This window comes from Mastigoproctus giganteus, chromosome 4, assembly GCF_048544385.1.
Source record: "Mastigoproctus giganteus isolate SK-2022 chromosome 4, ASM4854438v1, whole genome shotgun sequence".
NCBI classification, from domain to species: domain Eukaryota; kingdom Metazoa; phylum Arthropoda; class Arachnida; order Uropygi; family Thelyphonidae; genus Mastigoproctus; species Mastigoproctus giganteus.
The window spans coordinates 26805316-26820184 of NC_143578.1; the positions used below are offsets into that span (position 1 = coordinate 26805316).

At 36.9% G+C, this 14869-nt stretch overlaps 1 protein-coding gene and 3 non-coding genes across 6 annotated transcripts in view; 1 reads left to right on the top strand and 3 right to left on the bottom strand.

The window, feature by feature from the left end:
- Positions 1 to 14869, top strand: part of Atg18a (Autophagy-related 18a) — a 541369-nt gene that overhangs the window by 447402 nt on the left and 79098 nt on the right. The window lies entirely within an intron of this gene.
- On the bottom strand, positions 8203 to 8274 carry TRNAE-CUC (transfer RNA glutamic acid (anticodon CUC)). Its single transcript has one exon. It is a non-coding gene; the product is annotated as a tRNA-Glu (tRNA).
- TRNAE-CUC (transfer RNA glutamic acid (anticodon CUC)) lies at positions 8538 to 8609 on the bottom strand. The gene has a single exon. It is a non-coding gene; the product is annotated as a tRNA-Glu (tRNA).
- TRNAE-UUC (transfer RNA glutamic acid (anticodon UUC)) lies at positions 9857 to 9928 on the bottom strand. The gene has a single exon. It is a non-coding gene; the product is annotated as a tRNA-Glu (tRNA).

The following is a 14869-nucleotide window of genomic DNA, read 5'->3' on the forward strand; positions in this document are numbered from 1 at the left end:
CTCTATTACTTTCAAGATCCAATACATCAACTTATAATTTTTTTTGGAATCAAATTATAACTTTTGTTACAGGAAACGGAAAAATCTATACTCGTCTGCTAGATATACATCTAGCAGACGAGAGCTAAAAAAAAGTAATGAAGTTTTTTTTTTTTTTTCCTACATAAACATTATTGTATATTTAACTTTTTATATTTGTAAACTTTTTTCAATTACTCTATAACTTTATTTGCAAGAGCGAAATCTTTGGAAATAAATCTGGGTTAGTGTACTTTATTCTCTCATGCAGTGAACAAATGCAAATTCAACTCATCTGAATATTGTCACCTATACCTTGAGGTTGACACACATACACAAATCATCAACCCTCTTCCTCTTGTCATCAGGATATTTGAAAAACTGACGCATTCTACCTCCCATTTCCTAACTTACCCAGCCCCCAATCTACACAAGTACTCCTCGTTGGTACACACACATACTGGAAGGACGATAGCGACCCCGTTTTTGAAACAAGCGTATTATAAAAAGACGTTAGGAAACCGCAGCGGTAGTGTATCGAAGAAACCACCACACCATACCATAGGATTTTGCCACGTGCTGCGAAAATTTCTATTTCGGCAAGGTAAGTGAGTTTCTGGCACACTTGAGTGATATGGAGTGTTGAACGTCGGACCGTAACAAAATAAGTAATAATAATGTCAACTATATTCTGATTTCGTTTCAATATGAATAAACACGACTGAAATATTAATTGAAATAACTGATATTATTTATTGCTCCCTTTTGAAAAGATTCCAATCTGAAATCGTCTTATATTTTGGGATGAAATGTCAATACAACCAGTTTCTGCTATCTGAGAAACAGCATCATTTTTGTCTGTTTATTCCTTTTTGTATGTCTGAAAATAACGAAGCAAATTTTGTCAATGAGATATTAATTAATTAAATATATATAAATACGAAATAAGGTTATATTTATCCAAACGAAGAAGGTTTTATATTATTTTGGACCAATCAAATATAATTTGTTGGTGTCGATTATTGACAATTTTGCGGACCGGGCTAGCCGGGTAGGTAAAGTGCCTGCCTGGCAACCCAATAGTTTGCGCGTTCGATTCCCACCTCGGGCTGGATATCACGATGGTGCCGAACCAACCGGTTGGTTGGATATCCCGGCCACGATACACGAAGGAAGCAAGAAAAAACTGGTTCCTTCGTGTATTGATCACATCATACGAAATAAATAAATTGATAATTTTTAATTAGTAGACTTTTACAGGTGGTGCTCATGCCAGGATTGTGTTTTAGCATTCATAGGGTTTCGATGGCCCTAGATACCCTTCTTTCTAGGGTTTCACGATATTATAGCAAACATATTAAAATTCCATTGCAGTAAATCAGTTTTTTTTTTTTTTTTTCAGTTTTTAAAGAACTTCTAAAGGGTTCTATAAATTTGGTTTTGAAGTTATTTGTACACCTATTTCAGCATTAACTTACTTGCTTACTTTGATGATGTTGTTAATGGTTTTGACAACATAATATGCTGAAGAAAGAGTTTATTTTAGATATCTATGTTTAAAAATTAGTTTGTACTATTTTACCTTGGAAATAAAATCGTTAAATTTTTATTGAAGAGGACTCTGGAGTCAGGAGTCAGGAACTCTATAATTCATCTGTGATGCTATTAAGAACAGACTCAACTCTATCAAATGCCTTTATTATAATAATATAAAATAACATAAAATTATAATAAAATATGCATCACTGATCGTGTAAACTGTATTTTAAAATATTAAAAAATAATAAAATAAAATAGAATAAAATAAAATGATGTATAACAAGAATAAAATGCGATAAATTTTATCGCATTTTCTTCTATTATACATCATTTTATTTTATTCTATTTTATTATTTTTTAATATTTTTTAATATTTTAAAATACAGTTTACACGATCATTGACGCATATTTTATTATAATTTATATTATTATAATAAAGCCATTTTATAGAGTAGAGTCAGTGTTTTATGCAAGATCACGATATCAGGATATCACGATCAGATATGCAGGATCACGTGCAAAATAACCTTGTATTCCTATTCAAAATATAATAATAATAAAAGAAGGATATTATTTTAACAAATAAAATAATAAAAATATTTGATATTATTAGAAGAACATTACGTACTCATAATTATAAACTTAAACAATAGATTTTCCTCCTCTTCATGGACTACCACCTTATTGTGGTGAGGAGATTTGTGCATCCCAATGACCCCGAGAGCTATGTTAGCAGAAGCTTAAGCTCCCGGTAGGGCCCCCTAGCCAGACAGATCAAACGACAGGGAGGAGACGAAGTGTAGTACACGAAGAGAAGGGCTAGCAACAACCTACCCTTTAAATGTAAAATTAAAATGCTCAAAGGAAATTAAAGGATATAAGCTGGACTGAAGAAGATAGGAGGATGATTGTTTGTTTGAGAATTTTTTAGGCACATGGGCGTCTATGGCCATAGTGCGCCAATGGGAGGACGATCTTTCCTAACTATGTTTGTTAGGTTAGGAAAAAAGCCTGCAAAAATAATTATCTAGATAAAATGTCCGATACTGTTAACTGATTTATCCCATTGTGATCCTGTACTTTAGTCATATAATCGCTTCAATGCTTCGCTTTGCTTTAATATACACTGTGCTGCCACTTTATTAGGTACACCCCTGCTGTGCACACAAATTTTGTCCCACAACGTTGCAAGTCACATGACCACAGTTGTGGATATAAATAAAGCAGATCAACCTTTCTAGTATCAGTTAAGCGTACAAACCGTGGCAAGAATGGGAAAAAGGAGTGATCTAACGGACTTCGAACGTGGCATGGTAGTAGGTGCAAGACGTGCTGAACAAAACATCTCTGAAATGGCAGTTCTCCTGAACTTTTCACGCACCACAGTGTCAAGGGTGTATCGAGAATGGTGCAACGAACAGAAAACATCCTCTCAACAGCACTCTTGTGGAAGAAAATCGCTTGTTGATGAGAGAGGTCAGAGGAGGATGGCTATAATTGTAAAAGCAAACAGACGGGCCACAATGTCGCACATCACGTCAGAATACAACCTTGGTGCACAGAACAAAATATCGCAACGGACCACTAGTCGCACCTTGAAAAACTCAGAATTTGGCGAAAACAACATGAATCCATGGACCCGTCTTGTTGTTGTTGTTGTTGTTATTTGGTTTTTAGGAGCATTAGCAACTAAGGCCATATTGCTCCGGGATATGCGGTGGTCATTCCCTGAATGACCTTTCCGCATCCTCCGTATTTGGTGGTGACGGGCTCGAACCCCGGTCTAATCAAGAAGCGTGTGCTACGCACTGCTGCTCCTTCCCACCTGGCTACGGAGGCGCCAAACCCGTCTTGTCTGACGACTACTGTGCAAGGCGTTGGGGGAGGTGTTATGGGAATGTTTTGTGGGGAATGTTTTCTTGGCACACGTTGGGTCCATTAATACCCATAGATTCACGTCTGAATGCCATATCATACCTAAACATCGTTGCTGATCAAGTGCATCCATTCATGTTGACAGTTTATCCTCAATCAGATGGTTACTTCCACCAAAATAATGCGCCGGTGCACAAAGCCCAAATCACTATTGAATGGTTCCAGGAACATGATAATGACTTTTCTTTGCTGCAGTGGCCCGCTCAGTCTACGGATCTCAATCCTATTGAGGCTGTTCGCTGCAGGCCTACACCTTCGTCGAATCTCAAGGAACTGCGCGACACACTCATGTGTGCATGATACTCCATTCCTTCACAACGTTTTCAGCATCTTGTTCAATTCATGCCTCGACGAATTCAGGCTTTTTGAAGGCTAAAGGAGGCTCAACACGCTACTAGGTAGGTGTACCTAATAAAGTGGTAGCACAGTGTATATGATTAAAGTATAAGATCACAATGGGATTAATCAATCAACAGTGTCAGAGATTTACCTAGATAAATATCCATCATTTGCAGTTTTTTTTTTCACAAATTATGCATCAACCAATTATAAACAGTACAATAAAATCAATTATAAACAGTACAATAAAATCAATTATAAACAGTACAATAAAATCAATTATAAACAGTACAATAAAATCAATTATAAACAGTACAATAAAATCAATTATAAATAGTACCGTGAAATCCACTGTTACATAATGGGGGCGAAATAAAACAAAACAAATTCCCATGCCGAGAATCCAACCCGGGCCTCCTTGGGTACTATAGATCTCCTGGATTAAAAAAAAAAAAAAAAAAGCCAGGTATCCTAACCACTGAACTAGATGGGATTATTACACGTTCTTAGCGTTTTTTTCACCAACCTTTCATAAAATAAAATCAAATCAAATAAAATCAAATAAGATAAAATAAAATAAAACACAACAAATTCCCGATAACTATATTTACAATAACCTGTATTTACAAAATTAATATATACGTATTACAATATTAAAAGTATTAAAACACAAGATTAAAATGCATTAAAATATACTAAGTTAAAAGCGATAAAATTCCGTAGCTTTCAAAGCCTTTGAAAGCTACGGAATTTTATCGCTTTTATTTTATTTTATTTTATGAAAGGTTGGTGAAAAAACGCTAAGAACGTGTAATATGAATATACCCAACCTCAGAGGCCTAGTAGTAGTAGTAGTGGCACTTGATGCAAGAAAGCAAGTGTAGGAGCTTATGCAGCATCAGCCAAAAAAAAAAAAAAAAATCACACCATACCCTCCAAATGCCTGTCCAGTTCCTCCTTAAATTTATTTAACCTATCAACTTCCACAACGACAGATGGAAGTTTATTCCAGCAATTAACCACCCGCTGGCTAAAGGCAAATTTCCGCACATCTATTCTACATCTATCCTTTCTTAATTTGAACTTATGTCCCCGTAGGTTCGTATTCTGAAGAAGTGGGAGGATCCCATCAGAATTCAGCGTGCTCAACCCATTCAAGGCCTTATAGACCTCAATCAGATCACCGCGCAGGTGCCTAGTCTCCAGCCACTGCAATTTGCAGAACTTAAGCCTCTCTTGGTAAGAGGATCCCTTCATTCCCCTCACCAATCGTGTTGCTCTTCTCTGTACACGCTCAAGCAAATCTACATCCTTCCTAAAATGAGGCCTCCAGACCTGTACGCAGTACTCAAGGCGTGGCCTGACCATTGCCTTATACAGAGGGACAATCACCTCCTTTTCCCTGCTAGCAAAATTCCTATATATCATTGACAAAACCCCATGACCTGCCCTAGCAGCCTGTCTACATTGCTCAGAAAACTTCATATCTGACTGCACAATTACACCCAGGTCTTTTTCATTTTCTACCACCTTAAGTGTAGTACCACACAGTTGGTACGTTTCTCTGGGGTTACTTCTACCCATATGCAGTACTTTGCATTTGTCAAGGTTAAACTTCAGTTGCCACTTCTTAGCCCATCTGTCCAAATTATCTAGATCCTGTTGCAGTAGCACACTGCCATTACTGTCATTAACAACCCTGCCAACCTTCGTGTCATCTGCAAACTTCGACATTAAGCCTGATATACCTTCATCAATATCATTGATAAATATACAAAACAACAGTGGACCCAACACCGAACCCTGTGGGACTCCACTAATAACATTAGTCCACGAAGAGCAGCACCCATTGATTACCACCCTCTGTCTTCTCCCACTTAACCATCCTTTTATCCATTGTAGCAACTTACCCTTAATACCATTCTGCTCCAATTTGTACAGTAGTCTTCCATGCGCAACAGTGTCAAAAGCTTTCCTGAAATCCAAGTATATGATATCAAAATTATTTTTTGCATCCAGTTCCTTTGTGACCACATCATAATAACCAATCAAATTTGTCAGACAAGACTTTCCCTTAACAAACCCATGCTGTGTCTGAATTATTGCTGCAGTCTTGTCTAGATGATCCTGCAATGCATCTTTAACCAGTGACTCCATTATTTTACCCGGAACAGAAGTTAAACTAACTGGTCTGTAATTATTCGTGTCACCCTTCGAACCTCCTTTGTGAATTGGGGATACATTTGCACATCTCCAGTCCGTGGGAACCTCCCCTGAATCCAAGGATGCTCTCATAATTATGGCTAAGGGTTTGCTTAGTTGCTTTGCCGCCTCCTTTAAAATAACTGGATAGATCCCATCCACCCCAGGTGCCTTTCTTATGTTTAACTTCAACAATTTCTCCTCCACTTTGCTCTCAGTTATTACAAAATCATTAAGCACACTGCTACAATTTGATAACCTTCTTCCATTTTCAAACTGTAATGATTCCTCACGTGTGAATGTAGATGCAAAATACTCATTCAGTATTAGGAAACAGGAAACAAATAGGAAATAGGAAACAGCCTCAAATAGGAAACAGCCTATTTGAGGAGTAGATGGGATTACTATGTCCGCTGCTATTTTCAATTTTTTTTCTGCTTTTTTTTTTTTTTTATTTTTTATGAAAACTCCAAACACGAAAAATATTATTAAAATTTATAGTACGATGCACGTGCTGAATGCAGCATTGAAGATATACTTCTGACACTACGCTTGAATTTCTGTAGACTGTAATTTTTGGGAAATGTATGTATTTATAATGTACTGGTGTTCAAAGAAAGTGCATCACCCCTTAAAATTGTAATTGTCGTCCGAATAACGTAAGTATATGGCAATATTTCTTACAGATTTCATCAGATGCGTAGGTGATGACGTAATATTGCATCAGCTGTTACTTTCAGCTATATAAGCACGCTCTGCAAGAGTTGCAATCATTTCTTGCTTGTGTCAGGATGGCGAGTTACGTGCAGTTGGCGCCACGAAGAAAGAATTTCTTGTAATCAGTCGACAGTGAGTAGATTTCTTTCCAAACTCAAGAATACTGGTTCTGCTGATAGGAAAAAAAGGAACCGGACGCAAACGAGTCTCTACACCAAAACAGGACCGGGTTTTGAAGTGCTTATGCCTTAAAAACCGTAAAGCTTCTAGGTCTAAGCTGAAAAGAGAATGGGAAGAACATACAGAGTTGTAGCAAGTGCAGTAACAATCAGAAGACGCCTCTTCAAAAGTGGATTTGTAGCCCGTCGTCTTAAGAAGCTCCTCATCACACAAAAAATGAAAAAGGCCCGATTAATTTGGTGTAAGAAGCATGTCAAATCGACCTCCCAGCAGTGGAAGTCAGTTATTTTCTCGGATGAGAAGAAATTTAACTTGCATGGCTCTGATGGGAGACAAACAATTCGCCGTAGATGTTGGTGAAGAATACCATCCAGACTGTATGGTGTCTACAGTGAAATTCACTACCAGCCAATGATATGGGGGTGAGGGTGCATTTTGTATCACCTGCAGTTTATAAAAGGTTCCATAAATGCCATTGGATACCTGGCTATATTGGAAGGCAAATTGCTGCTAACCATTAGAGACCATTTCAGCCTGCCAAGTAACTGCATATTTCAGGACGACTCTGTTCCTTGTCATCGGGCTAAAAGTTTTAAGTAGGCACTTCTGTAGTTATTTTAGCTTCATTTCTGCATTAGAAGTTCGACAGTAATGTGTTTACATTTGTTACAGGTGAGAAAATGGTTGGAAGAACGGTCCATTACAACTCTTAGCTGTCCAGGAAACAGCCCGGATCTGAATCCTATAGAGAACTGTTGGCATCGTGTGGAATCTGTAGTTGCCAGAAAGAAACCAAAGACCCTTTGTGAATTCAGGAAGCCATATTTTGTGTTTGGAACCACGAACTATCAGTTGATTATCTTCAGAAATTGATCTTGTCAATGCCTCGAAGGTGTGCTGCTGTCATCAGGACCAGAGGCGGTTCAACTAAATATTTGTTTGCACCTGGTGAACTTTTCATTTTGTTTTCCGATAAATTGAAGCAAATTGAGGGCTTCTGATAACATTTCAGCCATAATTGTGTTTACCAAAACTGTTATATAAAGGTTGCAAATACTCATTTTAGAATATTTTGAGAGCACCTGTCAAATATTACTTAGCTTTGCCTTAACGATGAATCTTATCTTTTGTTTATATTTCTATTTGTGCTGCTAGTCATTAATGTAACATACCATCGCGAAAAAAGGTTAGAAATGCGAAATTCCTAGGTGATGCACTTTCTTTGAATATCAGTGTATATTATCGCGTCAAGTTAAAGGGGAAAAAAAAAATTTCCCATGCCGGGAATCGAACCCGGGCCTCCTGGGTGAGAGCCAGGTATCCTAACCACTAGACAACATGGGATTACAGGGATTTCCATTATAAATGAAAATAGATCAACTGTCATATATGTGCTTTTATATTTTGCAGGCAATTGGTGATTCTAAATTTTTTTTTTTTTTAACCCAAAACTCCAAACACGAAGAATATTATTCGAATCTATAGTACTATGCACGTTCTGAAGGCATGCTTCTTGACATTAGTCTTGAATTTTTGTAGACTGTAATTTTTGGAAAATATAAGTATAGTTTCGGAATGTCTCAATTAGAAATAAAAGGAGAAAAAAATTCCCATGCCGGGAATCGAACCCGGGCCTCCTGGGTGAGAGCCAGGTATCCTAACCACTAGACCACATGAGATTACACAGTTTCCATTATAAATGAAAATAGATCAACTGTCATATATGTGCTATAACATTTTGCAGGCTTTCGATTACTTCTAATTTTTTTGAAGAAAACTCCAAACACGAAAGATATTAGAACCTATAGTGCCGTACATGGCACTATACGTTCTATAGTGCCATGTACGGATAATTTCTATCCGGATAATTGGACTCGGACCTCATGGATAAAAGCCAAGCATTCTAGCCACTAGACCACATGGGATTACAGTACCGTATATTGACTATATTGACCTTATGAATGAGAACTCATCAAATCTCTTACATCTACTTAACATTTTGTAGGCTTTGATGGCTTCTAATTTTTTATTTTCTTGAAAATTCCAAACACGACAGTTATTACAATATATAGTATTTTGTACCGTGCACGGTTTGAAGACTGAGAAGATATTTATTGACACTGGACTTGAATTTCTGTAAATTGTAATTTTTAGGAAATACATATGAAGGAGAGTAGTTTCAGAGAGCAGAAGTGGAAGGTATAAATGAAGGAAAGTTGGTTCTGTGAGTTTAGAGGTGAATAGTGAATGGATACTAACTGAGTTTAGAGATGAATAGTGAATGGAAGCACAGTGCCCATGGAGGCATTTATGAAAAAGGCATGTAGCAGGTTTCTGCTGCAGGTCTATCAGAAAAAAAAACAACACAAACATGAAGGTATTATACATTCTAGAAATTCTCAATTAGAGCCTATAGTATATACCATGGACAGGATAAAGGCTGAGAAGCAAAAGATAATTGTTGACATTGGACTTGAATTTCTGTAGATTATGATTTTCGGGAAACGCATGTTAAGTACGATTTCGGAATGGTGTCAAAATTTTTAAAATAAGAGAATGAAAGAAAGAAAAAAGTTCTATTAGTGGAATTGAAGGGTGGCCTCCTGGGTGAAAGCCCGGCATCCTAGCCACTAGACCACATGGGATTACAATTTAGTCAATTTGAATGAGAAAATCTGTTTTAAAATTTTGCAGGTTTCCTTTTGATGACTTCCATATACAGTATATATATATATATATTTTTTTTTTTTTTTTTAAATGAAAAATTCCAAACAATAAAGTTATTAGAATTCATAGTACGTAGTACCGTGCATTGATTAATTGTAATTTTTGAGAAATACATGCGCAGGACGGCTTCAAAATGGTTTCAAAGTCTTAAAATAAAAGAAAGGTGGCGTAGAAATAAAATGAGACAAATAAAAAAAAATTCCCATGCCGGGAATCGAACCCGGGCCTCCTGGGTGAAAGCCAGGTATCCTAACCACTAGACCACATGGGATTGTTTCTGTATCTTGCCTTCTGAGTAAGAATAAATTAACTCATTTTTATATGCTTAACATTTTGCAGGATTTTATTTTTATAGATAAAATTTTTAAAAGTTCAGTTGTGTATAATTCACATAATTATATAAAACTGAACATTAATTAATTCTTAAACTCTATCCGAAACTAATTCGTTTCATCATGTGACAGGTTGTTCTAGACGCAATTACGTGGCCCGCTCTCGACTTTAATGAAATTCGAATTGAATAACTTTGCCTTAAAAAGGAGTGGATCAGGTGTTGGACTATCACAAACAAACGTGTCATTACCAAAAGGTTAATTTGCCATTTGCTTAAGGGATGAAGCAATGCCTAAATAACAGATTAACTTCTGGACGATTTAATGACATCAACAAAAAGTAGTGCCAACTGCATTACTTTAGAACAACTATGTTTGAGGGTAGTGCAATATCAAGACAACTCGTTGTGGATCATAAAATAACAGAAGTTAAACCCACTGGCCCATAATTACTGAACTCCTCTTTGGGACCATTTTTGTGGATTGTGAATACATTTAGCACTTCTCCAGTCCAAGGGGATCTTCCTGGAGTCTAATGACATATCATTAACATTCCCAAAGTGTTTGATACATTTACATCAGCCTTTTTAAGTACAACTCAATATATACCATTCTTTCTTGGCATTGCTTTCCTTTAACATTACTATCTTTTTTTAACAAACGCTTCTCCGTGAAAGCAAAATTTACAACATTCTAGAAATTTTCTTCATTTACTGGTGTACCCAGTAATTCGCCACAAATTTATGGGGAAAATACTTTTCATTCCTAAATTTTTAAAAAATCCTTGACTACTTGAATATCATATTTTTTTACAGTTTACATAGTGAAAATTGCGAATGAATTGAAGAAAGAGTGAATTATACACTGGTGTGCAAAACTTAAGGACCAGTCAGGTTTTCACCTGTAGCTTCTCATAGGAGTAGCCTGGATATGGGAAGAGCATACCAAAGGAACCTCGTGAGGTGCAGAAATGATGAAGGAAACAACACAGACACAACAACGGAAACAAAACGGTACAAAGGGACTTTATTCAAAAATGGCAAATAGCACTTGCTGCCATGATACAGATGCATCACTGCCAAAGATGGAACAAAGGGAAGAGGTGGTCCTCAATAGGAGCTATGGCCACCCCTAATTCATGCAGGCTTTGCACCGCCTGTCCATACTTAGAACAATGTTGTTGATAAGTTCTTGCGGTAACATCGTCCATTCCTCTGTCGGCGCCATCTTCAGCTAGTGAACATTTTCTGGTGGATGTGGACGTGCCGCTAGGCGTCCCATATGTGTTCGATGGAATTTAGATCGCCTTGCCATGCGTTTTATTCTTTTATTTTTAAGAATTTGAATTATAGTATGATAGGGAAATGTAATGGTTTTGTTATATTTATATTTTATTTATATTAGTTGTTAAAAAATAATTAAGTAATAAAAATTACTAAGTTAACATAAATAAAAGAATCGTCGAAAAACAAAATTGTGTCTCACGTGAAAAGTGCCGAAAGGGCGGACCACCCCTCCGGCCCCCTATAGCTACATCACTGGAAATGGAAGGGTGTTTTTTTTTTATATCGACTGATGCTATATAAGCTTGCTTTCTTGCATCATATGCAATACTAATGCTAATCCATAACGTAGCTAAAATAAAAGTCCATTTATGCACCATTGGGGGTGATTAAAAAATTGCAGGTATTAGATTGTCCGAATATTTTCGGGCCCCCTATCGCAATTGAGACTAGCGGTATATACTCCTTAGCTTCCCGTAAATGTGACTCTGGTCAAAATACTATACATTTACAATGAAAAATGTGATTTTACATTTGAAAATCACACTGCGGCAAATAGCAAAACAAAAACTTTGACCTCGCTGCTTTGAAAAATTCTGACCTAGTAATTATTTTAAAACACGAACTAGTTTAATTAGGTAATGTTACTGTCTTTTGTTATTCCAGAATAAGATTAATAACCCATTGATAAACGCACTTTTCGTACGTAGCCCAACGAAAATTACACCTATCATAAAGTACTTTTGGCACAAATGCAGTGGCGAAACTACCATAGCGTCAGGTACGTCATCATTTGGGTTTGGTATGAGTTAAAGATCACGCGGGGCCGATCGGAAATTTGGCAAATGGCAGCAAAAAGGGTTCGAACCCGTCAATGACTTGGGGGAATTTTATGGGCTTTTTTTACAACGTAGCTGAGTTAGCTAGTCACAGGAAAGAATTGCATGATTTTATTTCCCGGAAACCTGGGCTTTTTGTCCAGCAAACAGGTAAATAGACCACAGGATACTCGCAATTTACAGACACGATATACTAACCCTTCCTAGCCTTAGTTGCTTTGGTGTGGACAGGCAGTCAATTCCGGGTACTTCTAGAAACCCCAAATTAAACTGCTTAATTAACCGAATAGTCACAACAGCTCACAGGAAAAGAAACTTTGCCTTCATAACAACGTTTGCCCTGGTACCGGACTGGTTTCAAACATATCTCTTTGAAACCAGTTCAAACATATCTGTCTGAAAATTGTACAACTGGAAGGTAAGCTTTGGCGACTTTAATTACATCATCAAGAGGTTAATATGCTAATTGTCATATCTCATAGATAAACATATTCTAGATAAACAGCAAATTAAACTTTTGGTGTACTTGGTGCCATTTGTTTGAAACCAGTGTAATACCTGGACAATTCATTGTGAAGGCAAAATTTTTCTGCCGCGAGTAATAAGACTATTGCATTAACTAAGCAATTCAAATTAGTATAACCAGACGTCTTGGAATTGACTACCTGTTTTGTTTCCCCAGTTATTTCCCCGGAAATAAATGAGGAAACCAAAAAAAAAAAAAAAAAATCCTTAATAACTGAGCCAAACTAACTGTGTGGGTCCATTGAACCTTCCTCGGTGTTCAACTTGGCGGTATGGTAGTTTCGCCATTGTTTTTGTAGCATTACAGTTGAAATAGCATTGAGCTTTCTAGGATATTAAGCGAAGTTACAATGTTCAGTTCTTTCTCGATATCACTAACCTGTAAACAGTTTATCATCTTCACGTATTCTTTACGCTTTGTGCTCCATCCCCAGATGGCGTAACAATTGCTGTCAACAGCTATATGAAAGCGTATTGTTATCAGCAAAGCGTGAGTTGAAAATGAAACCATGCATCAGTTCACTGGTTGTAATAAACGGTTTTTTTTACGAGTAAAAGCAATATCATTTTTCCTCTATTGTCATCCGTGATATTATTCCAATAGAGCCTATCAAAGTACCTTTTCGAGAGCATGTGACCTCAACAGTTCTTCGCTTTTGCTAAAACTTGCTTCACTTGTTTGACAGTTACACCCTCTATTTTCTTAGAAGCAAAAACCACGCAGCGTTGCCAATGGGTTTCAGGATATTAATACGTAAGTTCCCAGCCTTCTTTATTAAAAGTAAAAGGTCAATAACACTAATCTATTCGGAGAATAGATTAGTATTAAATAAGTAAAATAAACATTTTACTACGGATGACTACATAATATAGTCAGACGACTTCACAAGAAAGAGCATTCGTCTGCTTAACTGTGACGTAACGGAATATCAAACACCTAACAAAATCGATCAGAAAGGATTTTGGGGAAAAAATGGAAATTATTTAAAGGGGGCCTATTATATTTTATATTTCCATACAATTAAGTGACATTTTTTAAATGTTTTGTTTTGTAGAAGCTCCAGAGAGAGTTTATGGTGTCTGCTGGTCATCTTCTGAGAGATCGTTACTTCGCAGTCTGGATTTTCTCTTATGTTTTATAAGTTGGAAACGTTTAACTTTATAAAGTACTATTGCTGATAATTATCATAAGATTTTTATAGGTAGTTAAAAATTATTGTGGACGTCTTGATGCAGTTCTCAACCGTTGTCAAAGGGATAGTGTGTAGCGTTTATTTTTTTATTTAATTACTTTTTTGGATACAACATTGATTATAAAGGAATTTAGAAATTCCTCCAGTTGTTGATGGGAATAAAATACACTATACTATCACGAAAAACCAGAAGTATATGTTCACGTACCAATTTGAATGTTGGGCGGACTGAAATCTCCTGGAGTAACTCAAGGTGGGAAAGTCCATATTGCTCGTCTAAGATTGGCTAACAACAGCTCCGATTAAAGAGGCCTTAAAGAATTTCTACAATCTCCGATAGGAAACGAAACCAGACCTTTGCGAACGGGTAGCGGAAGGCGAAACAAATACTACATAAGAAATTTAAGTTACGAATATCTGCATATACTGTATATAAAACCAATATGTGGTTACTGTTAATTAATCAGTATTTTGCACGAAGCAATTGGGGTTATGAGGCATGCGCATATTTAATGTGTAAACTGCGTTATTCTTTTGGTGGCTTATCTGTATTTTATTATTATTATTGTTGCTTTTATATATCATTTCTCCCTGACTGGGGGTTCCACCCCATGACGGGTACTGCTGCCAAGTACACAGGGTGGTTGTTATGTCGGGTGTTACTGTTGGTCAAGGAACTCTCTGACTATCCTACGAGTGTTCAGGATTACGACTTTCTGGAGTTGCTTGTAGGTGTTCGCTGGGAGACTTATTGCTGCTAGGCTATTATGTAGGGTCTTTGGCACCACACCTGTGGTTGACACTGATCGGGATGGTCGCTACTTGTTACATATGCCACATCTCTTTGATCTCCTGTCTTAGGTTCGTGTACTTCCTGATTTTTTCCCCATGGATTTTCTGCAGGTTGCCAGTGTTGGGTACCGCTATGTCAATCAGATAGGTAGCCTTTTCCTTCTTATCCACAAGAGTTATGTCCGGTCTGTTGTGTGGGATTGCCTTATCCGTTATTATGGCACGGTCCCAGTACAGCTTGTGGGTTG